At 43.5% G+C, this 27317-nt stretch overlaps 1 pseudogene; it reads right to left on the bottom strand.

The window, feature by feature from the left end:
- Positions 1-1401: 1401 nt before the first annotated feature.
- Positions 1402-21349, bottom strand: LOC138998909 (glycine cleavage system H protein, mitochondrial-like; annotated as a pseudogene).
- Between the last annotated feature and the right edge of the window lie 5968 nt (positions 21350-27317).

Raw genomic sequence — 27317 nt, 5'->3', positions numbered from 1 at the left:
AGGTGTCATGCAGAAATGAGGTACTATAACAGAATGAGGTATACATGAAATTTAAAAAAGAATATTTAAAGAACTTGTGCCAAAGGGAAAACAAAGGTTATAGTAACCTGAAACCAAGAGATACCGCTTGGTAGAATGAATACCGCTGCCTCATTATAGATTTACTTGAGGGAAGCCACATACAGGAGTGGGCAAAAGCAGGTTTACAGTTGTTTGTATGGAAAAAGTCATGTTGGTTATCCTATCTAATAATAGACAAACAGGGTAATTGACCGTACCTTCACTAGGCCTCCCATTGGCTAATCAGCGAGATATGCAAACTAACTGCCAACAAAGATGGCGGTTAATTTGCATATGTAGGTGCGAAGTGGCGGCGCGAAGACTGAAGCCGGCTCTGGCTGGAGCGAAGGCCTAGGTCCTGGGTGATGGAGGAAAACCGGTGCTGGCAGCCAGGGGGAGGGAAGGTGTATTGCACGATTTGTGCACCAGGCCTCTAGTGATTATTATAATAGCTTTATGAACTCAGAAGAATGTCACATGGCACAGTGCACTTAGGTAAAATTTCATAAGTGCTCAGATTGGTGGCCTCTATTATATGTGTTTGAAGTCTGCTTGCCATATTCAAGCACACTTCAGCACAGAGTTCTTTGTCATCAATTTCTTTTCCTTTTTTTTTTTTTTTAATGAAGAGGTCGAATGTTTTTGTTATTAAACTTTCTTATTTTCCTGCACGGCTGCTGTTTCACTGTATAAAAATAGCACCAGCAAACTCAGCATATTGCAAAATTAAGGTAGTATTGTTCGTCATCTGACACAACTAACAGAAACTTTTCTCCACTGCCAGTTATTTCCAATGGAAAGATCATTAACCATTTTAAGGTACAATATTATATAAGGCTCAAGAGAACAATGTTACCCTCGAAATACCTAATTTTTATAACTAGATTTTACCACAGATAATTTCAGGAATTCTCAATACTATAATTATAGTCCAGCTTCAAAATCATAAGGTGTTATGGAAAAGATGCATATTGTGTTTATCTGCAATCATTAAGAAGTTAAGGGGCATTTTCTTCCAATAGCATTGTTGCAGGTTCTTTTTCCATTGGTATTACTAAAAATTGCTATTTCAGATCTTCTATCCAGACCTGGCCAGTGTGCTCAGTGGTTGGATCATCAGCCTGCACACTCGATACCCAGTTAAGGGCACATAGCTTGGTAACAGGTTCATTCCCACGTGTAGGAGGCATCTAATTGATGTCTCTCTCATATCAATGTTTCTCTCTCTCTAAAAAAATCAATGGGTTAACAACAATAACAAGAAAATTCTTCTATCCACCACTAGTTTAAGACAACTATGCTTGGTCAAGTTGTTTCATACTTTATTTAGGGGTTGCATTTTCACTCCTCAATAGCTTTTATGTATTTCTCATATGCCTCTTCACTCATTGGCGCATCTAATTCTGAGGGGTCACTCAGTGTCATCTTGATCAGCCAACCATCTTCCCAACAAGATTTGTTGACAAGTCCTGAATTTTCTGCAAGAGCTTCATTAATTTCAGTAACTTCTCCTGACAGAGGAGAATAGAGTTCACTAGCAGCTTTCACACTTTCCAAAGCACCAAACTCATCTTGTTCGTTCAATTTGTCCAAGTTTCAGGCAGACGACACTAAGTAATATCTCCCAAAGTTTCCTGTGCAGAATTGCTGATTCCCACTAGCCTAATCCCATTGCCTGTGAATTTACCCACGGAGGGCACACTGGGGCCGGTGTGCAATGTCCAGACAGCACCTGCTCTCAGGTCTCAGGGCCTCGGTGCCCAAGGCGAGGCGGGCGCCCATGTGGTGTGCAGGCTGCAGGCCACGGCCAGCACTCTCAGCGCCACTCAGAGCACCGTGTTCGCAGGAGTGCCACTCTCATCAATCTCCTGACTTGCTTCTCCAGTGCAGTGAATCACATGGTGGTAGGCACTGCTGCCCCACTTAAAAGAGGGAAATGTGATCATCACCACAGACCTGGGACGGAGACCCTTTAGGAAGAGTCTGAGATGTTAATCTTAACCAAGTTTCATAGCTGTCAGTTAGATGGAGCTGGGCCTGGTAGGAGGAGAAGTTGGAGGGATTTGTCCTGGGTCCTCAAAACCTTTTAGGTGCTTGGGTGTTTCCTAGTGAGTGGGTGGTTTTCCCATGCCCTGCAGTCTCCTATGCCTAGACTTGAGTTATTCCTGGACCTATATTTTGTCCTGGTTGCAAAAGCTCCACCTGGTGTCTTCTGAGCCTGAGTCCTCTTTCCCATGATCTGGTTTCGGTCATCTTGCGGGGGACATAGAAATTAGAGCCAAACTTGGAGTGGATTTCATTTATTCAACAATCCACTCCGTGCCGGTGACTGTCATATATACCAAAGGTGGCATAGAGGGTACATGTGGAAAGAAAAGCCTTCTGAGTAGGCGTTGTGCCTGAGTAGCTGTGTATACACATATCTTTCTCTGTGGTAACTTCATTCCAGTCTTCTCATGGTACAAAGATAGAAACCAAACCCCAAAAGGCAGTTCTGACCCACGAGTGGGATGCTTCCTCTTGGGCTTGTGTGTACCCTTTATGATGATACAGGAAATTGCAGGTCTCTGGGATTCCAGACCCAGTACGTGAACCAGCTGGCCTTCAAGGCAGGTAGACAGGTTTTCACTGGTGGGTGGCGCAGGTGTTAGGGGAACCTCATGGAGCCTCCTGCTGATGGACCTCCCTGCTTGCTCTGTCTAGGGCTTGCGGGCCTACGTGGAGGGTTTCATCTTGCTCCTGGTGCCTTTGTTTCTTGCTCACAAAGTAGGCAGCTCCCTCATCCATGGAATGAAGATGGAGATAGTGACTTTGGTTCTTATAAAAGAGGACCTCACGGAGGGTTGGCTTCTCCCAGGATGATCTGGTATTTTCACCCTTTGTGAGGGCAGTGGGTAGTCCGAATGGAGATGTTTCCATCCTGGCATGACTGGTATGGTTGTTGGATGGTGGTGAAGGTGTGGTGAGACTAGCGTGGCACCCCCTCCATTTCAGAGCAACCCCTGCTCTATTTTGGCTCAAGTACTTAGCAGTGACATGTTGTGAAGACTCTCCCAGTTATAATAGGCACTTAGACATGAGCAGAGCAGGGATTATGGGAAAAATACAGAAGGCCACCAAGGCAGAAAGCCCACATGCCTAGCAACCAGCAAAACTGGAAAACAAGGACCTCCTCCCCAGGATGACCTTTCTTCCCCTGGGATGTGGTTGGTCATGCAGTTTAACCCCCTAACCTTTCATGTTGCTGGTAATGTGGCTCAGACCATTCCCTGAACTTTCCTCCCTGGCATATTGCTAGTCATATAGTTTTAGACCCCCTTAGAGGGGAAACAAGGAGTCAGAGAATAGATTAACATGACTCCCTTAGATCCCTTGCATGACACTCCCCTAAGCTTTGGATTCTCAGGACAGTAAAGTTACGACCCACATCAAATAATCTTAGGAACAAAGCCCCAGGTCTGTTGACCACAGAGGGAGAGTTCTGGTCAAACAGGGATGGCATTTAGGACTCAGTTGTGTTTCAGCTCCAGGCCCAGAAAAGCAGTAAAACAACACGGAGTGACGCCATGGCTGACATCAGGACCAGGTGCATGACTGGTCACCCCTACCCTAGCACCGACCAATGAGTGGAATCCACAACCCTAAAAGGACACACTTGGAAAGCTTATAAATATTCTATTGAGATTGCCCCCCCCCACCCCCACCAGCACAAACCTCCCCTAAAATTCCTGGCTTTAGAAAACAGATAAAACCCCTCATGATAAAGGAAGCCCGTGGGGCCTCCCACTGGAGCACACATCTTTCTTCCATCTTTCTCAGGCACATATCTCTGTTCTCTCTCTCTCTCTCTCTCTCTCTCTCTCTCTCTTAAATGCCAAGGGACTCAGTGACACTCACAACCAGGGAGCAGTGAGCAGGGGCAGCTCGTCCTGGGCTCACCCCCTGAACCTGTCTCCAAGGGACCCTTTTCTCTGACTTCCCATTGAGCTAACAGCAGCCCTGCCTTGGTTCACTTCTCTCCCTGTGACGTATTTCTCACTGAGTCTATGCCACCCTGAATGGTTCACTTCTTTCCTATAATATTTCTAGAAGGCCAAAGCAGAGCATTGCCTAGGCTCTCTCCTTTTGCTTGTTTCAAAATCACCTGGACTTATGTTGTGAAATCTTTCCTGCACAAAGTCAAGAACCCACAAACTATGGGCTGGCCCAAGGCAGACACGCCCCAGCCTGAACCCTTTCTGACACCAGGAATTGGTCTTAAATGGAGCTAGTCGACTTGTCTTCATCATCCTCTTGATATTGATGGTGCCCTTTGTGCTGACACATCCCAAACTGATATTGTATACTAGAGGCCCAGTGTATGAAATTTATGCACTGAGCAGGGGTGGGGGGGGGGGGTCCCTCAGCCCGGCCTGTGCTCTCTCACAGTCCAGGACCCCTTGGGGGATGTCTGACTGCCGACTTAGGAGTGGGTCTAAGCCGACAGACATCCCTCTCGCAGTCCATGACCCCTCACTCCTTACCGCTTGCCTGCAGGGGAGGTAGGAGAGGCTCCCGCCACCACCCCTGTGCTTATCAGCTGTGAGCTAGGCTTCTGGCTAAGCGGAGCTCCCCCTGTGGGAACACACTGACCACCAGGGGGCAGGCAGCTCCTGCATTGAGCATCTGCCCCTTGGTGGTCAGTGCATGTCGTGGCAACTGGTCGTTCTGCTTTTTGGTTGATTTGCATATTATAGTTTTATTACATAGGACTAGAGGCCCGGTGCACAAAAATTTGTGCACTCGGGGGCGGGGGGGTCCCTCAGCCCGGCCTGTGCCCTCTCACACTCTGGGATCCCACAGGAGATAACGACCTGCTGGCTTAGGCCTGCTCCCGGGTGGCAGAGGGCAGGCCCAATTCCTAGGTGCAGCCCCTGGTCAGGCTCAGAGGAGGGCCAATTGGGGAGTTGGGGCGCTGCCCCCTGTCATGCACAGAGCAGGGTGGATTGGGAGGTTGCGATGCCACCCCTAGTTACACTCAGGGTAGAGCCAATTGGGGGGTTGGGGCACCGCCCCCTGTCACACTCAAGGCAGGGTCAATGGGGAGGTTGCAGCGCCACCCCCTGTCACTCACAGAGCAGGGCCCATCAGAGGGGTTGGGGCTCCATACCCTGTCACACACAGAGCAGGGCCGATCAGGGGGTTGAGGAGCTCCGCCCTGTCACACTCAGGGCAGGGCTGATGGGGAGGTTATGGCTCTACCCCGTCACACACAGAGCAGGGCCTGTGGGGGTGGGGGGATTGGGACGCCGCCCTCTATCACCCACAGAGCAGGGCCAATCAGGGGGTTGGGGCACCGCTACTGTCACACTCAGGGTAGGGCCGATGGAGAGATTATGGCTCTACCCCGTCATACACAGCGCAGGGCCCGTCGGGGGGGGGGGGGGGGGGGGTTGGGGCACCGCCCTCTATCACCCACAGAGCAGGGCCGATCAGGGTGTTGGGGAGCTCCCCCCTATCAGGCACTGAGCAGGGCTGATCAGGGGGTTGGGGCGCCTTCCCCTGTCATGAACAGAGCAGGGCAGATAGGGAGGTTGTGGCCCCGCCCCCTGTCACACACAGAGCCGCAGGGCGATCAGGGGGTTTGGGCGCTGGCCCCTGTCATGCTGATCCCAGTGCCGGGAGGCATATTACCCTTTTACTATATAGGATAGAGGCCTGGTGCACAGGTGGGGGCCGGCTGGTTTGCCCTGAAGGGTGTCCTGGATCAGGGTGGGGGTCCCCACTGGGGTGCCTGGCCAGCCTGGATGAGGGGATGATGGCTGTTTGCAGCTGGTCACACCCCCTTCAGGGTGGGGGTCCCCACTGGGGTGCCTGGCCAGTCTGGGTGAGGGGCTGAGGGCCGTTTTCAGGCTGGCGGGTGACTGAAGCTCCCAACCGCTCCTTTTTTTCTTTTTCTTTTTTTAATTCTGGCCCAGCTTTAGCTCTGAGGCTTGGTTTGTTTGGGTTCTATAATCAAAACACTGTTTCAACTCCAGCTCTGAGATCCCAGCTCACTGAAAGCAGGTTTCTGGGGTTTGGTTTAGCTTCTATATTTGTTACAATGTTTCAAACTGCAAGCTCAGAGGCCGGCTAGGCAGGCGGGGGACGTTGGAGTCCTCCGTCACTGAAGCAAGCAAGCCTCCTGATAGCTTCAAGCTGCCTGGCTGCCGGCCGCCATCTTGGCTGGCAGTTAATTTGCATATCGCCCTGATTAGCCAATGGGAAGGGTAGCAGAGGTACGGCTAATTACCATGTTTCTCTTTTATTAGATAGGAGGATAGGTAAACCTTGTCTTACCTTGTGTTATTTGCTCCAAAAGGACTGTACCTATAGGTGGGAGAACAGAGACCTGCAGGTCCTGCTAAGAGGAATACTCTCCTGGCTCTGGATCTCTTTTGCACCATATTGGGTCATTAAGGGGGCTCCTCTGATTGCTTCTTATTTGATAAGTTTCAGTCTTCATTATTGGTACAGAAATCTATGGTGGGCATGCTGATGCTGGGAAATCAGATGACAATTACCATAGTCTCTTCAACATAAGTCAGTTACCACAGTCTCCTGTATAACTGTTTTATGTTTTCCTTCCTCTTCATTTGTAAATGCATGTAACACACATGCAGGCCCCATTATCCAGAGGCAGTTTAAAGGTGAACCACGAGACTTGTATGCAGTAAAGGAAAGCTTTCTGAAGCCAAGGACTTTTCTATTTTGGCTCTGAATTTTAGTTACCTCTGAGAGTCTGGGCTGGCTGGAACCCCTTTTCACCCTCAGGACCCCTAAGAATGATCTTAAAAAACAAAACAAAACATTTTGGAGCACTTGTTGTAGAATAGGCTTTGTGATTTTGCATTTCCCATGCTGATCTCATCTCTGGTGATTTCACTTCTGAATGGGAGACATTACTCACCTACTATTCTGATGCCGTCCCCTGATTTCCCAAAAGAATCCTCTGGATGGATCCCTGCTGCTTTTGCTTCTCAACTTTCCATTTCCCCGAGGGAAGGATCTAGGTTGTCCACTAGAGTTGAAGTCCACCCAGAATTTGGAGCCTGCTTGATTCTTATCTTCACTCCTGGTCACTGGGTGGCAATGCCTTGCTTGGTCTCCATGATCATTGCCTAGCCCTTCTCAGCTCTCTTTTGTCCCCTGCTTCTTTGGTCTCCCTAGCTCCAGTCTCAGCTTTTCTCCCATTTCCTTCCAGCAGCATGGACTAGGAAGCTCCTAGGCACCGCAGAGCTATAATAAACAGTTCCCTTGGGAAAGGACGGAGATCGCCATAATTCCATTATATTGGGAACTCTGGATAAGGACATTAACTCTTCTGTTTTCTCTATAAATTAAAAAAAAGAGAAATCAGCATTAATTAGCTAATTAGCTTGATGAGAGATTGCTAGCATCTGTCAGATTGTACTCAGTCCCCTGCCCAGAGCTCTGGCAGATAACTGTTGGCCATGGTCCTTGAGAGAGAAGTGGTTTCCTTTTTCCTAGGGCAGTTCCTCTTTCTGTGCCTCAGTTTCTTCTTTAAACACAAGAAAACGATATTAATGGGTATATAGTTAGTCACCTTTGCTCTCCTGGTTGTCACTTAACTAAGCCATGCTCTTGTTTCTGTGCATACACAGGCACAGACTTCAGATGCCACATTAGGGCGATGTGCTTGGTGGTTAGAGTAGAGTCGGTTGGGAGTTCTGTGCTTCCTCAGGTGACCCCTTCCTGAAGATGAATGACAGCGGAGCTCCCATGGCTCTCTTTTGCCTTCTGATGTGTTCTTCGAAGTCAGTTTGCAATTGTGAGTTTTGCTCACTGTTTTCTTCAGAGGGAAAACTCAACCTCTAGTCATCTGTGCCTTTCTCTGCCTTGCCCCACTCTACCAGACAGTTTCTTTAATCTCCTCTTGATCCAGACATTTCTTTAAATGACATCATGTTTGGGACCAAGTACATCGGGGATTGTCCCTTAAGGCCAGGTGCTCTAGTTTCTTTGGCTGGTATGTCCTCAGTGTTCAGATACTTGGTTGACATTGAGATGAACTCAGATCAGCAGAGAGGGGAATCCTCTCTCGCTGAACCAGGCACAGCAGCCCTCAGGAGGACCCATCTGGTCCCAGCAACACCTGGCTGGCCCTTTCTCTAGAGCAGTGATGGCGAACCTATGACACGCGTGTCAGAGGTGACACACGAACTCATTTTTTTGGTTGATTTTTCTTTGTGAAATGGCATTTAAATACATAAAATAAATATCAAAAATATAAATCTTTGTTTTACTATGGTTGGAAAGATAAAAAAATTTCTATATGTGACACGGCGCCAGAGTTAAGTTAGGGTTTTTCAAAATGCTGACACGCCGAGCTCAAAATGTTCGCCATCACTGTTCTAGAGTCTTATCTTTCCCTGGAACTCCAGAGTAACCTCAGAAGTCTAAGGTCCTCATTTCATGCTTCCTAAAATATTCCCTCTCCCCCCAACCCAAAGGATCAGTCTCGTATTGGTGCATTTTTAATGTCTTTCATTATATAACTGCACTTAGGGATAAGTAGCTTCCTTTCTTTTGGGAAGAGCAATCTGCCATTTTCCCACCTTCAATGTTGTTCCAACTTTTTTGTCGAAAGAGGTGCATGTTGACTAGGGCAGGTATTATCCCCATTAGTGCCATTCTTATAGATGTATAAATGAGTACTGATTTCATATCCTCCCAAATATTCAAGTTTTTTTTCCTATTCTAACATTATAATAAAAGGGGGGAAAAGGCAAAAATGACTAATGGAAAAGTTTCCAACTTCATTTTTCCATAGTCTTTTCAGATATTTAATCAGATATAGATATGATCCTTATGTAATTATATTTAGAGTCTGGATACAATTTTGTTGTTATAAACTATTGCATTGGACATTTTCTGCATTGTCTTTTTTAAAAAAAATCATTATTGTCGAGGGTATTACATATGCCTCCTTTTTTCTCTCATTGGCCTCTTTCTAACCCACCTCCACCCCCATGCCAGGCCTTCACCACCCTATTGTCTGTGTCCCTGGGTTATGCATATATGCATACAAGTTCTTTGGTTGATCTCTTCCCACCCACCTCCGCCTTCCTTCTGAGATTACACAGTCTGTGTTTCTGGATCTATTCTATTCATCAGTTTATTTTGTTGATTAGATTCCACACATTAGTGAGATCGTGCAATACTTGTTCTTCTCTGACTGGCTTATTTCATTTAGCATAGTACTTTCCAGGTCCCTCCATGCTGTCTCAAAGGGTAAGAAATCCTTTTTTACTGCTGCATAATATTCCATGTTATGAATGTACCACAACTTTTTTTATCCACTCATCTACTGATGGACTGTTTCCAGATCTTAGCTATTGTAAATTGTGCTGCTATGAATATAGGGGTGCATATATTTTTTCTGATTGGTGTTTTGGGTCTCTTAGGATATATTCCTAGAAGTGGGATCACTGGGTCAAATGGTAATTTCATGTTTAATTTTTTGAGGAAACTCCTTACTATTTTCCACAGTGCTACACCAGTCTGCATTCCCGAAAGCAGTGAACTAGGGTTCCCTTTTCTCCATATCCTCTCTAGCACTTGTCATTTGTTGATTTGCTGATGATAGTCATTCTGACAGGTGTGAGGTGATACCTCATTGTCGTTTTGACTTGCATCTCTCTGATGATCAGTGACTTTGAGCATTTTTTTCATATGTCTCTTGGCCATCTGTATGTCTGCTTTAGAGAAGTATCTGTTTAGATTCTTTATTCATTTTTTTAATTGGATTATCTTCCTTTTGTTAAGTTGTATGAGTTCCTTATATATTTTGTATATTAATCCATTATCATGCGTGTTATTGCCAAATATGTTCTCCCATACAGTGGGCTCCATTTTCATTTTGTTGATGGCTTATTTTTTTTTTCTGTGCAGAAGCTTTTTATTTTGATGTAGTCCCATTTGTTTATTTTCATTTGCCTTAGCAGATGTATCTATAAACATATTGCTACAAGAGATGTCTGAGATTTTGCTGCCTATAATTTCTTCTAGCATTTTTATGGTTTCGTGGCTTACATTTAATTCTTTTATCCATTTTGAGTTTATTCTTGTGTATGGTATAAGTTGGTGGTCTAGTTTCATTTTTTTGCATATATCTGTCCAAGTTTCTCAACACCATTTATTGAAGAGACTCTTTTTTTTTTTAAGAATTGTTTGATTTTATTTAAGCCAAACTGTGGACAGTAGCTGGGAAGCAGAATCTCAATGAATGAAGATGATGCTCCAGAGAATGGTGGTTTTCACCTTGTTTTATACATTGTAATCAAAGGAAGAGATGTAAGTGGGTTACATGAAATTCCTTGGTGACAGATTAGGGAGGTAGGAGGAAGCAAAGGGAGTGGGGTACCTCTGGGATTGCATAAAAAGTAAAATGATAGACACATGCTTCTTTTACAGAATACTTAAGAGGCAACAATTAACAGATACCAATAACAATGAGGGAATTTGTGGTCTCTGCCCTGGTGCCTTGGTTGTGCCCAGAGGTCTGGAAAAAGGGAAGTTACAAGTTACCCCGACATTCCACAGGTATGTTATCTTAGATGCAAAAAGTCAATAAGCTTAATAAAGATCAAAGTTAATTTTTGTCAGGGAAGATATTGGTCTAGGGCATGACTACCCACCATAGACTGCTTTTTAAGTAAAATTTTAATTTCAGACCATCCTTTGTGGTTACTTTAGGTCTCTTGAGTTTGCAAGGCCACCACACAGGCCTTTCCTGAGCTTGTCAGGTTAGCATGTGGCCCCTTTTCATCCACACTCTCTACAGTAGTCCCAGGCTGTTTGCTATGCCTGCTACCCTTCCTGTTCTGCCTTCCCCATTCTAGGCTCCTTCATACAAAATTATACTCTTGCCCTCCCTCCTTTTTCTCGACCAGATCCACTAATTCACACTCCTCATTCCACAATCTGAACATCACTGGGGAAAATTTACATAATCAAGCTTTACATTTGTGACAACCTATCTCAAATGGTTTCTCAGCACTGCTCAGCAATCCTTCCTCAACCCCCTTTGGTCTTGACTTCATTGTATGTTCTTGCCTCTTTTTGTCAAATATTAATTAGCTTAATGGCCTGGGTTGATTTCTGGGGTTTCTGTTCTGTTTCATTGGTCTATAAGCCTGTTCTTGTGCCAGTACTAGGCTATTTTGAGTATAGTGGCTTTGTAGTATAATCTTATATCTAATATTATGATCCCTCTGACTTTGTTCTTCTTTTTAAGATTGCAGCTATTTGGGGTCCTTTTTGGTTCCATGTACATTTTTGGAGTATTTGTTCTAGATCTGTAAAATATGCCATTGGTAATTTAATGGGGATTGCATTGAATCTATAGATTGCTTTGGGTAGTATGGACATTTTAATGATGTTGATTCTACCAATCCAAGAACATGGTATGTTCTTCTATCTGTTATGTCTTCCTCTATCTCTTTTTTTTTTAGTGTACTGTAGTTTTCTGAGTATAAGTCTTTTACCTCCTTGGTTAAGTTTATCGCTAAGTATCTTAATTTTTTTGTTGCAGTGGCAAATAGGATTGTTTGTTTCGTTTCTCTTCTGAACATTCATTATCAGTGTATAAATGCCACCAATTTCTGGGTGTTAATTTTGTATCCTGCTACATTGCCAAATTCATTACTAAGTCTAGTAGTTTTTTGATGGAGTCTTTAGGGTTTTCTATGTACAATATCATATCATCTGTGAGTAATAACAATTTACTTCTTCTTTTCCAATTTGGATGCCTTTTATTTCTTCTTCTTGTCTGATTGCTGTGACTAGCACTCCCAGTACTATATTGAATAAGAGTAGTGAAAGTAGACATCCCTGTCTTGTTCCTGTTCTTAGGGGAAATGGTTTTAGCTTTTGCCCATTAAGTATGATTTTGGCTGTAGGTTTGTCATATATGGTCTTTATCATGTTCTCTCTATTCTCACTTGGCTGAGAGTTTTTATCAAAAGTGGGTGTTGGATTTTACAAATGCTTTTTCTGCATCTATTGATATGATCATGTGATTTTTGTCTTTCAGTTTGTTTATGTGATGCATCAGGTTTATTGATTTGCAAATACTGTACCAGCCTTGTATCCCTGGAATAAATCCCATTTGGTCATGGTGTATGATTTTTTAAATATATTGCTAGATCCAATTTGCTAATATTTTGTTGAGGATTTTAGCATCTATGTTCATCAGGGATATTGGCCTGTGATTCTCTTTCTTTGGAGTGTCTTTATCTAGTTTTGGAATTAGGATAATGCTAGCCTCATAAAAAGAGGTTGGAAGTGTTCCTTACTCTTGGAATTTTTGAAGAGTTTGAGGAGGATAGGTGTTATTCTTTGAAGGTTTGGTAAAACTCCCCTGTGAAGCCATCCAGCCCAGGGCTTTCGTTTGCTGGGAGTATTTATTTTATTTTATTTTATTACTATTGCTTCAATTTCATCAGTTGTTAATGGCCTACTCAGGTTTTTCTGATTCTTCCTGATTCATTTTTGGAAGAATGTATTTTTCTAGGAATTTGTCCATTTTATTCATATTGTCCAGCTTGTTAGCATATAATTGTTCATTCCTTTGTATTACTATGGTGTAGTTGTTACTTCACTGCTTTCCTTTCTGGTTTTATTTATTTGGGTCCTCTCTCTTTGTTTCTTGATGAGTCAGGCTAACAGTTCATTAATCTTGTTTAACTTTTCAAAGAACCAGCTCTTTGTTTTTGTTGAATTTTTGTATTGTGATTTAGCCTCTACTAGTATGTCATTTATTTCTGCTCCAATCTTTATTATTTCCTTCCTTCTACTTACTCTGGGCTTATGTTGTTATTCTCTAATTCTTTAAGCTGTAGGGTATAATAGTTCATTATTAATTTTTCTTGTTTTTTTGAGGTAGGCCTGTAGTGCTATGAACTTCTCCCTCAGGCCTGCTTTTGCTGTGTCCCATAGATTTTTAGTTTTTGTGTGTTCATTTTCATTTGTTTCCAGAAAGTTTTTTATTTCTCTCTTGATCTTGTTTAATAACATTCTATTTAGCCTCCATGTGTTTGAATGTTTTTAGTGTTGTTATTGTAGTTGATTTCTAATTTCATTCTATTGTGATCTGAGAAGATGCTTGATGTGATTTCAATCTTCTTAAACTTGTATGGCAGCGGTTCTCAACCTGTGGGTCACCAACCTGTGGGTCGTGAACCCCTTTGGGGGTCGAACGACCCTTTCACAGGGGTCACCTAAGACCATCAGAAGACACATAAATAATTACATATTATTTTTGTGATTAATCACTATGCTTTATGTTCAATTTGTAACAATGAAAATACATCCTGCATATCAGATGTTTACATTACAATTCAAAACAGTAGCAAAATTACAGTTATGAAGTAGCAATGAAAATAATTTTATGGTTGGGGGTCACCACAACATGAGGAACTGTATTAAAGGGTCACAGCATTAGGAAGGTTGAGAACCACTGTTGTAGAGACTTGTTTTGTGTCCTATCATGAGGTCTATCTTTGAGAATGACCCATGTGCACTTGAGAAGAATGTGTATTCTCCAGCTTTGGGGTGAAATGTTCTACAAATGTCAATTAAATCCATCTGATCCACTCTGTCACTTGGAGTCACTGTTTCCTCATTAATATTTTGGAAGATCTATACAGTGAAGTCAGGGGGGTGTTACAGTCCCTTACTATGACTGTATTGCTGTCTATCTCTCCCTTAAAGTCTTTTAGAAGTCTTTTTTTAAAAAAAAAATTTAGGTGCTCCTATATTAATTGCATATATGTTACCAGGGTTATATCCTCTTGTTGCATAGATCCCTTTAGTATTATGTAGTGACTTTTATTGTCTCTTGCGCTGACCTTCATTTTGAAGTCTATTTTGTCAGATAAGAGTATTGCCACCCCAGCTTTTTTGTTGTTTCCATTTGCATGGAAAATTTTTCTCATCACTTCACTCTCATCCTGAGTATTTTGTTCTGAGATAGATCTCTTATAGACAGCATATATTTGGGTCATGATTTCTATCCATTCAGCTATCCTATGCCTTTCAATTGGAACATTTAATCCATTTACCTATAAGGTTATTATTGATAGGTACTTATTTATTGCCATTTTAATTATTTATGCCTATGTTTCTCTATTCCTTCTCATTATAGGAGTACTTTAGCATTTCTTGTAACGCTGGTTTGGTGGTAAGTTCCTTTAGCCTTTTTTTGTTGTCTGGGAAGCTCTTTATTTCACCATCTATTTAGTATGATAGCCTTGCTGGATATAGTAATCTTGGTTTCAGATCCTTGCTTTCCATTACCTTGAGTACTTCATGCCATTCCTTCCTGGTCTGTAGAGTTTCTGATGAAGGCCAGAAATCTGAAATCAAGGTGTTGGCAGGGTTGGTTCTTTTGGAGGCTCTGTGGGAGAAGCCGTTCCATACCTCTTTCCTAGCTTTGGGTGGCTGCTGGCCAGCCCTAGTGCTCCTTGCCTTGTAGACACATGAATCCAATCTCTGTCTCCAGCTTCACAGGGCCTCCTTCTCTTTGTCTCTTTGTTTAAGATTTCCTCTCTGCCTTTCTCTTATAATACCTGCCATTGGATTAAGGGCCCATCTTAGATCTAGAATGACCTCATCTCAAAATGCTTAATTTAATTCCATTTGCAAAGAAACTTTTTATCCAAATCAATCACATTTACAGGTTCTGGGGTTTATGACTTGGACATGAATTTTTTGCTGAGGCGTTGAGGGGCACTACTCAACCCACTGTAGTGCCTGAGGTTTTTATTGGGGTGTGATCACATAAGCAACATCTGCCTAGCATGCTTCCAAATTCCAGATTCCCCAGTGAAAATCAGGTGTTGGCTATAAATGCCACTGTTTGTATGAAAAGTCTAGGCACATTGAGCCTCCCTTATCAGTAAGGGAGTTATTTGAGGGCCGAGTTTCCCAGATACCAGCTCAGGGCCGATCCTGCAAGCAAGGCTTTTCGAAAGATGTCAACCTCAGGCCTGCTATACTAGCTCTCTTCTGTACAGTCTCCTCCATTCACCAGTACCCAAGGCATCTTTACAGCAAAATTAGGACCCTCTGATGCAGGACCAACCTGCAGTACCGACTTGAGTCACACTCGCTAGGAGCCCTAGACTTAGCTAATTAAAACAAATCCCATTAATCATAAAGATCTGTGTTAGAAAGCATGGTAGCTTCCTCAAGTGATGCACCTTCCTCACCTTGCAGCTTCTGGTAGGAACCACAAGTTAGGAATGCAATTAGTCTCTGTATCAGCATTATGGAGCCAGTCAGCTCAATTTCACATGGTCCCACGAGAAAACAAATCCCTTTCTGCGGGCATCTGTGTGTAACTCAGGCCTGCCAGCATCCATAGCGATTGACAGTTTATAGCCCCACGGAGGGCTGTTCTGAATCTGTAACTGTCCCGGAGTCTGAGTCCTATTCATTGCGTGGTGAGATCCCTTCTGATTTCGGTTCAGCATACCTAGTACTAAGGCTAAAGAAGCCCAGAGTAGTTGGTATAAGAGTTCACCTGAGAGTCGGGTCCAGGCAATTAGGATCTGGAATTCAGGATTCCAAAAATGCCAGCAACCACTTTTCTTCTGCAGCAGCAAACTCAAATCACTGCAGGGCCAGACAGCTGTGTTCAAAAGTCCAAGTCACAAGGCTGTCTTAAGGCCCTTTTCACCTGGTCTGAGAGTCGAAATTGACCCACTGTAAAGGCTGCACATCAGACAGGAAAAATCATCAGCCTTTAAAGGTCAGGACTTTGATTTCAACAAAAGCTCATCAGCAAACTAAGAACTGCTTTTTAAAACTGTATTTTCATCTGGAGCTTGCCTCTATGTTCATGTTGTTTCTTTTTTTTTCAAAGAGACTCTAATAAACAAAAACCATAGCAGGAATGATCAGTGACGAAGATTTGTTCTGTTTCCATGGCTCAGAGTTTCAATTTCAATTCACCCACCCATGGCAAAAAGCTAGGGAGTTGTGTGCCGCTACCTTTGTTTCCCTTTGCAGCTTTCTCCGAGTGTGATCTTTCCTTGCGAGCATTTATGAAATTGTAACCTGAAAAAAAGGGGGTGACCTGGCAGACCCAGTGAGCTCAGGGAACTACCTGGAAGGCCTGACACGACAGTAGCTGTTGTTACAGGGCAGTGGTATGCAAACTGCGGCTCGCGAGCCACATGCAGCTCTTTGGCCCCTTGAGTGTGGCCACGAAGTTTCAATCGCACTGTATGTGTGCGCCCGCAAATGGTATTTTGTGGAAGAGCCACACTCAAGGGGCCGCAGTTTGCCGACCACTGTTATAGGGGATGTTCTGATATAAAAATTCTCAGCTAAGCGCGTTATGATGGGAAGTCACATCCTAAGGCTTTTATGATAGATTAATCTTTACCTTGAGCGAGCCTCGTCCGTTGTTTTTGTGCCTCTAGGTCTAGGACAACATAACACATCAGAACGATCTCTCCTCCAGGCCTCTAGCATAAACACCCTGGTACCTGAGACGAAATGACTCCATCGTTGCTCACAGTTATCTTCTACATGCATATTTCTGTAGACTGTATGTGTTATATGTTAACTACCCTGCACCTACCAATGTAAAAGAAATATGGATCTCTCCATTTTGCTTTTTACCCAATCCCAGGGAATTGCCCTGCTTCACTATCTCCCACCTCCTTAATCAGCCACCAATGGATTTCATGTAAACTATATTGTTGTAATGAACCTAGTTTATTAATAACTGGAAAGGAGCAAAGGGAAGGCCAAATTCCATAGGCATGCCATTTGTGCAGCTTTGCCAGGAAGCTACAATGTAGGCCCATGCCCCGTATGGTCTGGTTGACACAGGGAAGGTACTTTCCTGTCAGTCACACCTGGGAACAGGTCATTGGCCAGAGTAGGCGTGGCCACTGCAAACTCAGGAAGACTGGAGATAGGTAAGCTCCTAAACAAAGGAATTTGCTCTCTTGGTTTGCGCGGTACCCTTAGGATTCTTTTTGCAGGGGTTGCACTCTCTCGGCTCCCCTGCATTTGCCATAGGCCACGTGGAACCCCCACACAATGGACTAATGGACTGCAACGAGCCTAATGCTAAACTGGACCCCGTTCCACCCACAAACAGAACGCTGGACTCTGCCTCTGCTTCTAGCTCTGCTGAATCCCCAGCTGTACATCTTCCAGGACTGGATGAAGGGAGATGGGACTTTACAAACCAAGGGATGTAATTCCACACAAATAAAGCTTTCTACCACATCTCATCCTTCCATGGGGCCTTTGGAAATTCTCATTCCAGCGGTGCCCTAAGAACCTCACTCCCACTACAACTGAGAAAGACCACCCATGCATTTCTCTCATAACAACCTTAAGTTGTCTCCTTTGAGCCTAACGATAAAGTAGGAGCTGCAAAACTGCTACTCCTCAGACCATGTTCTCAATCCTTTGAGATTCTGCTTTTGGGTTTGGCCCTCAGCTCTGACTCAAACTCTTTACAACTTTTTTTAGCTGTGGAATTTCTTTCATTGACAAAGAATATGCTTTTAAAGATAAATGTTAAACAGGCTGGCTGGTGTGGCTCAGTAGTCAAGTGTTGACCTATGAACCAGGAGATCACATTTCAATTCCTTGTCAGGGCACATGCCCAGGTTTGTGGGCTCCATCCCCAGTAGGTGGCGTGCAGGAGGCAGCTGATCAATGATTCTCATCATTGATGTTTCTATCTATCTCTCCTTCTCCCTTCCTCTCTGAAATCAACAACAACAACATATATATGGATATAATGACAGAATCATTAAGGGAAAAATATACTAGTGGATTCTGGAAAAATCTAGGCACAGGCTTCCTTACACTCTTTCCCTCTCAAAAGGAGAAAGAACATACCAATTTATTTTTTATTTATTTTTACTATATATAAATATATAGTAATATGTACATATATTACTATATATATAAAGCTAAACAAACTACCAAGCAAAACAGAGACAGACTCATAAAATGCAGGCAGATAACTGGTGGTAGGGGGTGAGGATGTTGGGGGGAGAAGGGATTGAGAAAAAAAGAATTCATGGATATGGACAACAATGTGGTGATTGTGTGTGGGGGGAGGGATTTGGGGGTCAAGGTGGAAGAGGGAATAGAGGGGATAAATGGGAAAAATAAATAAAATAAATGCTAACCATACATAGATGAAATAGCCACAAAATACAGTCATTTAAATTTTTTTATTTTTTTACCACAGTTTTGTTTCATGCCTAACAGAATATTCAGCATTTATGGGGTTAAAATGATAGCTGCTGGGAGATCCCAGCTGGAATTTGAGGAAGGCAGGTGCTATACCAGGGCCAAAGAGGTGGCTTGTATGCTCCACCCTTTAGTTTCTTCTGCCCAAAGGTGAGAGCAGCTGAGCAGCTCATTTTTATTGTCCTTGGCCCATTCAAAACCCACCCTTGGATATATTTGCCCCTTTTCCCCTGCTACCAGGTGGATAGCACAAAAAGCAAAAACATCACCCGGGTTTCTCCTTTTTCTGCATTTTAGCCCTCATGGCCAAAAGGAGTCAGGGGACTCAATGAGCCAAGTCTCCTGGGCTTGGATCTCTTTTCAAATTCCATAGGGAACTTTTACCTCTCACAAAAGATTGCAGTTCAGCTGCTTTTTTTTTTGTACTCTGGGGTAACTCCATAACCACCCAGTCACAAGGATCCCATTATCCCCAGCCATCTCTCCTCCCCCACTGCAAAAATAACACGGTAAGCGTATTTTAATGAGCTGGAGTTGTTCTAATGTATCCATGCCAGCACAGCTTTATGGATCTTCAAGGTCACACTCATTTGGAGAATCTTTAGGAGCACTCATGGAACTCAGCATATAGTTGGACTCATGACAAAGGTCTCTTACAGTGAAAGGATATAATGACAGAATCATTAAGGGAAAAATATACTAGTGGATTCTGGAAAAATCTAGGCACAGGCTTCCTTACACTCTTTCCCTCTGATAAGGAGAAAGAACATACCAATTTATTTTTTATTTATTTATTTTTGCAGCAAAATACGTAGAACTATGTGTGCAATATTTCTGCCCAGGATAACCTATTAGAGAATCAGATTTAAGACTTTTCCTGGGTGCTGAATGCATAGGCATCTTCTGCTTAGCATATACCCAAGTTCCAGACTCCAAGAAGGAAAGCAGATGTCCGCTCTAAATGACATTGTGCAAAGGGTCTGGTTACCGGGACCCATCTTTAGCAGGAATGATTTGGGAGCCAAATTCCCAGATGCCAGCCAAGGGCCAACCATGCAAGTAGGCCCTTCTGCACTTGGCCGCCTCAGACCTGCTACGGTAACCCTCCTCTTCACAGCTGCCGAACTGGGAGGTGGGTTGTCCCCGATCATGACTGAGAGTCTTTGCCTCAATGTCCCCTCCCCTCCTTGGTCATGCAGTTGCATCATAGAGCACATGGACCAGTTCTGCACAGTAGCTTCTTTTTTTTAAACCTTCTTTTCATTACAGGAGAGTCCCCCCATCACTGTTGATTTCATGCTGACAGACCAGTGTATGTCCCTGGTGGTGTGTGGAGAAGAGGGGTTTTATTCTAACTTCCATCAGCCCCTGACAGACTTCTGACCCAGAGCCCAGGGGGCTACACCTTCAGCCTCACTGACTGCTTTGAGTCCTCATTTACTTTTTCTTCTACAAAGATATGGCTGTGTGTTTTAGATTTTCTTTATTAAAAAAAAACCATCTGTCATTGCTATTTGTTTGGAGCAATGCATGATGGGTAGGGGGAGGCTTAGACTGTAAACTTCTAATGCCGTCCTAGTCAGCAGGTGCTCCTGTACTTACTTTATATCTTATTTCAGCCTTCCCTCCTAAGATTCAGGACTGAGCCCAGGGGGCTTAGCTGGCTTGGAGGATAAACTCAGCGAAAGATATTGTGCTTTACTCAGAATTGCCTTTCACCTATACCCTGGCCTCTTGTCCTTGTGTCTCTTTCTTTAGGATGAATTATTCCCCAGGAGGCTCATTAGTGGGCCTGTCTAGCACTGCCTCCTTCTGAGAGGAAACCCAGCTTAGGTTGCTCAAACCAAGACCTCCCTTCTGCTGAGGGATTTCAGTCAAACATACAACTCAAAATGAGACAAGATCCGAGTCTGGGCAGTCCCATCGTTTCCAGGAAGTCATTCTGTTCACTGAAGGGAAAGGCAAACGGCTAACCTGAACGTCAACTATGAATTCATTCAGTAGCAACATACAGGGGTGGGAAAAAGTAGGTTAATAATAATTATAATAATACCATAATACATACACATGTAAATAATAATACAAGAATCAGCTCTATGTTTCACATACTCACAACTGTAAACCCATTTTGCCCACCCTGTATATTTTGATTACTCAGCATCTATTCCTCCAATTCCTTTCTGAGAAGTTATCTCGTTTCTATTATGTGAGCAGTCTTGGCAGTACAATCAATATAGCCGTGTACACGTTTACTACAGAAGTCAAAGGGGATTTGGGGCCTTTTTGTCCCCCCAGATCCTTCCTGTCACCACTCCGGCCCATCGAAGGGTTTAAGGGATCTCAGCTCAGCCAATGAGTTGCTCTCCTAGGATGGGCTGAGGCAAGGACTGAAGAAAAATGATGACTTACTTTTGCAGCAGCACTGGGTCAGCAGCTAAGCCATTCTCCCCACAGTGAACTCTATATGGTCTATGTTCTTCTTAAAATCTGCACTGAGAACTGAACAGGGCACTTCAGGCAAGATGTCACTGCTATGCGCTTAGTGATTTCTACTATCGCTTCATGAGCTGCATTTCTCTGACATTAAGATATTTACCTTTTACCTATAGCCGTTTAAAGTAACTATATTGCTTCATACTGTTGTTATGAATGCAAATATTTATCTATCCTTCCCTCCCTCCCTCCCTTCCTCACCTCCCTGCCTCCCTCCCTCTCTCCCTCTCTTTGTTAAGAAAATCTGCAAAGCATAATATACTGAAGCAGCTGATTTTTTAAAACCCCAACTCATGTGATAGAGAAGCATCAATAGGTTGCCTCCCATATGCGCCTCAACCAGGGATCGAACCTACAACCTTTTGGTGCTCTGGACGGCACTCCAACCAACTGAGCCCCCTGGTCAGGGCACAAGATGGTTTTGAACTTTGTTCCTGTCACCTGTCATCTTGGCCAGCTTTGTCACCTGAAATTTTGCCAGTTTGTCAAGTTTAGGTGTTAAGGTGATTGAAGTCGTCATGCTGCAAGTGAAGTGACACACTGAATGGGTTTTCAATCTGATACTCCTCAGTATTTTCAGTATTTTCTTTTAAAATACAGAAACACCACTGTGATATCTGGTCTTAAATTATACCTGTTGCTGTCTTTGTTTATTTGTTTGTCTTAATCCTCACTGGAGGATATGTTTTCTGATTTTAGAGATGGGGGTGGGGGGGGGGAGAAAGAGAGAGAGAGAGAGAGAGAGAGAGAGAGAGAGAGAGGCATTGATGTATGAGAGAAACATTGATCAATTGCCTTCCAAATGTACTCCGACTGGGGATTTAACCCTCAATCTAGGCACGTACCCTGACTGGGAATTGAACCTGCAACCTTTTGGTGCACAGGATGACACTCCAACCAACTGAGCCACACTGGCCGGGCCTGTTGCTATTTTAAAAAAAATATTTTAAAAGTTTAATTTTTTTAAACATTGTTTCTTCTAGTTTGTGTGAGTGTTTACCATATCTATATTTACCCACATGAGCCCACCTTGGACTTTTTTGATGCACAATAGTATAAAGTTCAAAAAAGCATAAAGTTCAAAACTATGAAGGTACATTCTCGATGGCATTGCTTAAAGAAGGATAGGAGCATAAAGCACTACTTACATAAGTGTTTGAAAGTGAGTATAATTTATTTCCGCTCTAGACCTTTGCTGGGAGTTGGCTCCAAGAATTAGGTTTACCAAAAGCACGAGATGAAAATAGAAATTACTTCCCTTGTTCAGGTGGCCTGGTGTGTTTTTATCGTCTCTAACCCTTACTTAGCTAAACTGTAGATCAGTACAGTGTACATTTTCCCAGGTCAGGTGAAATATGATATCGATATGATAGGGAGTCCTCAGGATCATGGGTGTTGTGCAGGGCAGGGTAGGGTGAGGTGACTAGGGTGGTGTAGCCTGGGCTCCAGGGAGTCCAGCCCTCACACAGATTCCTGGGAACTGTGCCCGGCACAGAAACAGATGTGTCTGGACCTCAAGGAATGGCTTGGGCCATGTGTGTGTCACCTGTCATTAGAGATGAGCTGTTCCCTTTTCCTTTGGGAAGGGAGGGAATCTCAATACTGACGGAGAATTTGCTTTCGGTCTGGTGGGATGTGTGCCTGGGGTCTGAATCAAGTTGTTATAAAGGGAATAAAGTGATGTTCATTATACACCTGAGTTTGTAGACTACAACACATACCCAGTGAACTCGACATAAACATCGTTTGGAATATTGTTTTACTAAAAAGAGAACCTGCAAGCAAACTATACTGCAGGAAACTAGGGGTTTTGTGCCTACATTGTACCAGGCGTGATGTACTGAATTTCACTAATTTCATTTGCAGAGGGCTTTCCCCAGTGTTACAGCTGAGGAAACACATTGTACACATTCTCCGGAGAAATAGAATCTATCTATCTATCTATCATCTATAGGGTGTCCCAAACAATGTATACAAACTTTAAACACAGATTACTTACTTAACTTTCACTCCTTTTCAGGTTTAACTGATATGAAATAAGCCACTAGAGCAACAGTTCTCAACCTGTGGGTCACGACCCCTTTGGGGGTCGAACGACCCTTTCACAGGGGTCGCCTAAGACCATCAGAAAACACATATATAATTACATATTGTTTTTGTGAGTAATCACTATACTTTAATTATGTTCAATTTGTAACAATGAAAATACATCCTGCATATCAGATATTTATATTACGATTCCTAACAGTAGCAAAATTACAGTTATGAAGTAGCAACGAAAATAATTTTATGGTCGGGGGTCACCACAACATGAGAAACTGTTTTAAAGGGTTGAAGCATTAGGAAGGTTGAGAACCACTGCACTAGAGACTTTTTTTTTTTAATGGGGACACATAAAAGATAAGCTTTATGATACAAAACTGGCAACACTTGACAAATTGAGGGTCCAAAAATACCGAAAGAAATTATTCTTGATGTTTGTAATTCCATTGCTTTGCATTATCAGCAGTGCCTGGACCCGAACGGCCATCAGTTTAAAAACAGGCATTGACAAAAAAAAAAAAATTCATTTCTGCAGATTCTTTTAAATTTTGAAAAATGAACGGTATGTTAATAAACACTGACTTTATAATCACTTGAAGTGCGTGTAGGTTTTGGGGGACACACTGTAGATAACCAGATATGTTAAGATAGGGAAGCTGAGAAGTCCCAACCTCCATAGTCAGCCAGGTAATCTGGGGGTGCAGGAGAACTGGGGGTGCAGGCCCAGGCCAGGGTCAGAGGCCTGAGACCCAGGAGCCATGGTCTAAGCCTGGGTCTGGAGGTGGAAAGGACCCAAGTCTGAGCTGCTGCGAAGCCCGTTTGTTCTGTCCAGGTCTTCAACTGATTGGGTGGGCCTACCCACATTAGGGAGGGCCATCTGCTTTACTCAGCAACCGATTCAAAAGTCAGTCTCATTCGGAAACACCCTCATAGACACACCCGGAAAAATGTCTGACTAAATGTCTGGGCACCCAGGGGCCCAGTTGAGTTGACACAGAACATCCAGCATCACCCGGGGTAAGAATGGAGCACTTGGCACACACCTACAATCAGTAAGTGGTAGAGGATGAGTAAAACTGTAAGACTGGAGCATTCCAAAGCCTCCTTGTAAAACGTGTGGATCCCCTGGCTTACACTCGGCAATTACTTAAGCTACTTTGAAGTCAGTGAGCAATTCACGCGTGCTATTCTCCCATCTTCTCTCCTTCCCTGTCTCTCCAAATTAGAGCCCCTGGACTCCTTCATGGGCTCGGGGAAACCTGGGTTAGCTTCCTTTCGCCTTCTACTGTGATAGCCACCCAGGCAGGTAAACCCTCCAGGGAATGCCCTTTATCTGTCCTCCCTGTTGTTTCTGGGTGATCCTCAACAGGTAGCTAGGATCCACGTCGCGTACAGACCTGGAGTGACCTAGTCTCTTCTGCCATGTGTTCCTGGACACAGATGATATGGTATCAGCTACACTGCAGTCCATGTGGGAACAGGAAGATGACAGTTTTCTGTGTTTTACAGCAAGTAACCTGAATAAAAAGTACTTTTTGGAGGAGGAAAAAGAGGTGGGATAGAAGGAAGGGTAGCAGCAGCTTTTCCTTTTATTCCCAAGTGAATGAACTTGCCATCTATGAGGGCCATTTAAATTATGCATCCGAAGGCCTTTTCTTGAAGAGTGTGACTTTAAAAGTTCAGGTGACAGGCCTGGTGATAGGACACCCTCCTGCCACCACCCTGGCCCCCTACACACATCTTCATAGCCCAGAGGTGTGATGTTCTGATACATTAATAAAACGAGCCCTTAGTGTAGCCAGGGAAGGCATGTCAGACCATTTAAAATGTACTTCCTGAAGACAGAAAAAAAGGAGACAGGGCTTTTTTTTTTTTTTTTTTTTAAATCCTCAACCGAGGATATTTTCCCATTGATTTTAGAGAGAGTGGAAGAGAGAGGGAAAGACAGAGAGAAACACGGATGTGTTTCGATTGATGCCTCCTGCACGAGCCCTGACCAGGGCCACGGCTGCAACCGAGGTACATGCCCATAACTGGAATCGAACCCAGGACCCCTCAGTCCACAGGCTGTCCCTCTATCCACTGAGCCAATCCGGCTAGGGCAAGATAGGGCTTTTTAAAGCAGCATGTATGTAATTAAGTGGGAAAACCACCTGAGAGTTTTAAGTGTTTTAGATTGGAGTTGGCAAAGTTGCCTTGTTTTGGGGACCAATTTCTTTTCCTCTTTGACCATCATCTAGGGCAACGGTTCTCAACTTGCGGGTCGAGAGCCCTTTGGGGGTCGAACGACCCTTTCACAGGGGTCGCCTAAGACCATCGGAAAACACATATATAATTACACATTGTTTTTGTGATTAATCACTATGCTTTAATTATGTTCAATTTATAATAATGAAAATACATCCTGCATATCAGATATTTACATTATGATTCATAACAGTAGCAAAAATTACAGTTATGAAGTAGCAATGAAAATAATTTTATGGTTGGGGGTCACCACAACATGAGAAACTGTTTTAAAGGGTCGAAGCATTAGGAAGGTTGAGAACCACTGGATTCCATGAAACAGTGCCTGCTCTTTCTACTCCAGATAAAATGCATCTCAAAGAGTCTCCATGCAGTTTAGTTGTTTCCAGATCCTGTTTCCAAACTCCCCGAAGCCAGAGGGCAGGATGACCCAACCTCATGCATGCATTCTTGCCATCTGATGTAAAAGTATTGATCATTGAAATATATATATTCTAATCAAAACTCCAGCTGCATCAGATGTACCTTTTCCTCACTTTTCTGCCTGTAAAAGCATCACTCACTTTTCAATGACAGCATTCTTTCAAGGTTTCCTGAATTGGTGTTCCAGGCCTGCAGTTCTCAGAAAGGCCCAATTGAAACTCCAATCTATAGAGATTCGTGTTTCATTGACACTAGCAAGAACATAAATTTGTATCCTCCTGAATCAGATAGGGCAGTGGTCGGCAAACTCATTAGTCAACAGAGCCAAATATCAACAGTACTTCTTCAAAATAGACTCGCCCAGGCCAAAAACTGACTTCTGCGCATGGCCATGACGTTTCAATCGCACTGTACGTGTGCCCGCATGTGGTATTTTGTGGAAGAGCCACACTCAAGGGGCCAAAAAGCCGCATGTGGCTCTCGAGCCGCAGTTTGCCGACCACGGAAGGGGAAACAAGAAATCAGGAATGGGAGAGGAATCCTCTTAGTGAGGCAGAAGAGTGAGAAGCTAGGAAAATTCCTTGGCAAGTGGAATGGGGAAACTGAGACAGCTGACTCAAACCAGCCTGACCCAGCCCCCTGACTCACCTGCCTCCTTCTCCCTCGCTCGACCACTCCCTTAATCATTAAGCCCTCAGGACAATGGGGTTCTGATCAGCGTTAAATAATCTTAGGAACAAAGCCTAGAGCCTGTTGACCCCAGAGACAGAGTTTTGGTCAAACTAGAAATAATATGTAGGTCTCAGTTGTGTTTCAGCTCCAGGCTCAGAAAAGCAGCAAACCAGATAAAGTGACGCCATGGCTGACATCAGGACCAGATGCAATGACAAATGACCCTGATCCCAGCACCGACCAATCAGCAGAGACCATGACCCTGGCCCTATGCACTCATTTTGATGCATCAGCATGTTAGACACACCTGGAAAGCTGATGAATATTCTATTGAGATCCTTCCCTGAGACCTCCCCTAACATTCCTGCCTTTTGAAAAGAGATAAAAACCCTTCAGACAAGGGACCCAGTATGCCCTCTCTCTCTGGACCACGCTTCTGCCCACACCCCCCTTTCTTTCCTCAGCTGTGTACCTCTGCTCTCTTTCTCCTCAGCTCCAAGGGCCCTTCTTTTGCCTCTGTAACATGTTTCCTGAGTCCACACAACCTGGCTCGCTTCGTCTGCCTCTGACATTCTCAATAAACTTCTTGAGCTAGAATTCTTGGCTCTGATTTCTTTCTTTGCCAAACTCAAGGACGGAGGTCCATTAGTGCCGCTAATATTATGACATAAATGCCATGGTATGTGTTTGAATATGCTGCAGATAAGTCCATTTTCTGGAAACACAACTACTGCTAGAGATGGCCTGACAAGATCCTTTCTCTTACATTAGACTCTTTTAATTTATTTTCCTTAAAGGCTTTAAAAATTATTTTAGCACTACACATTCAGTGGAGAAAAGTTAGAAAATTCTGATGAGCAAGAAAAAATAATAAAAATCACTTTTTACAGGTAACCTTTATACATATTTTGGAGTATACATTTAAAAATTTTCCCAAATATAAATGTGCACATCCACACATAAACACATCACAGAAATTGAATCGTTATGTGCATACAGTTTTTAAAAATGCTGTTTTGGTCCATTATTGAAAAATTCCTATCGCAATGTACTTTATTTTATTTAAAAAAAATCTTTATTGTTGAGAGTATTACAGATGTCCC

This window comes from Myotis yumanensis, unplaced genomic scaffold, assembly GCF_028538775.1.
Source record: "Myotis yumanensis isolate MYYU_CA2020_CCGP unplaced genomic scaffold, mMyoYum1.0.hap1 SCAF_21, whole genome shotgun sequence".
NCBI lineage: Eukaryota > Metazoa > Chordata > Mammalia > Chiroptera > Vespertilionidae > Myotis > Myotis yumanensis.
The sequence above is the reverse complement of the archived record's forward strand: the minus strand, read 5'-3'. Positions and strand labels throughout refer to the sequence as shown.